A 1,133-nucleotide genomic window follows, 5' to 3' on the forward strand; every position below is an offset into this window, starting at 1 on the left:
GACTTAACCTCCACACCACCAGATGGCCCCAGTAATTGATCAGTTTAAAGCTTAAAAAAGAGGCCAGCCCATGCTGTGGTGGTTAAAACAGCTGGATCCCACATGGCCAAGCATGTGGCTCAAGTCCTGGACCCAGTAGTTTGAGAAACACACCAGGCATGGGTACATGTGTCTAGAATCCCCAAAAGAGGGAAAGATGGAGGAAAACAGATTACAGCATGACTATTCCCCACAGGAAAATGCTTTCTTTCTCTCTCTCTCACCATTTCTCTCTGGTGAGAGCTTGCTCCCACTGGCAAATTAAAAAGTAAATAAATAAATAAAATGAAAATTAAAACTTTGAAACAAAGTGATCATTTGATATGGTGCAACATAATTCGTGGATTTTGACCTGAGGGTTCAGTGAGAAGCTTGACAGTTTGGACTCTGCAGACAGCTGAGCCATTTTCCAAACCAGTGGAAGCTCCCAATGGCCCACCCTCACAGGAATCCCTACCTCTGGTCCCTACTAATGCAGGGTCCGGAGGCATTCAGGGGGAAAAAAAAAAATCTCTTATTCTAATGTCCCACAGCTCCAATGAGATTGATTAAGCCCCCAATGTCATGATTGTCTGCATGTAATAAAAATTCCTAAAGGAAAAATGTATCATTCTCTTATAAAATGAAAGAAAAGGCTTCCCACAAAGCCACAGTTCCCTAATGTGTTCCTCTAGAGGCATACACAGGTCACCGCCCTCCCGGTCTACCTGACAGCCACCCACCTTTCAAAAAGACAGAATTTCCTTGTTCCTTTATTGCTAAGAAGGCAAGTGCAACCTAGTTAAGACAACCAGTGTATGTGGGAAACCAGTGAAAGCAATAAAGGCACATTCCACTGTCAAAGAAGTTACTACTTCCATGAAGAAGTTCAGCTAAGCAGTAAAGACATTTAAATCCTTTCAATGAAACGAGGAATAACAAATCGGCCTCTATGACATAAAACCGGAGAAAATCTTGTTTAAAAAAAAAAAAAAGAGACACAAGTCTGTCTTCTCCTTATGTCTATGATTTTAAAATAAGTAAATAAATAAACAAACAAGGTGGGTATATTGAACTTTCTGCTTTGTTATCAGTTAAATTTGCACAGATAATTT

Source organism: Tupaia chinensis, unplaced genomic scaffold (genome assembly GCF_000334495.1).
Source record: "Tupaia chinensis unplaced genomic scaffold, TupChi_1.0 Scaffold000152_1, whole genome shotgun sequence".
NCBI classification, from domain to species: Eukaryota; Metazoa; Chordata; class Mammalia; order Scandentia; family Tupaiidae; genus Tupaia; species Tupaia belangeri.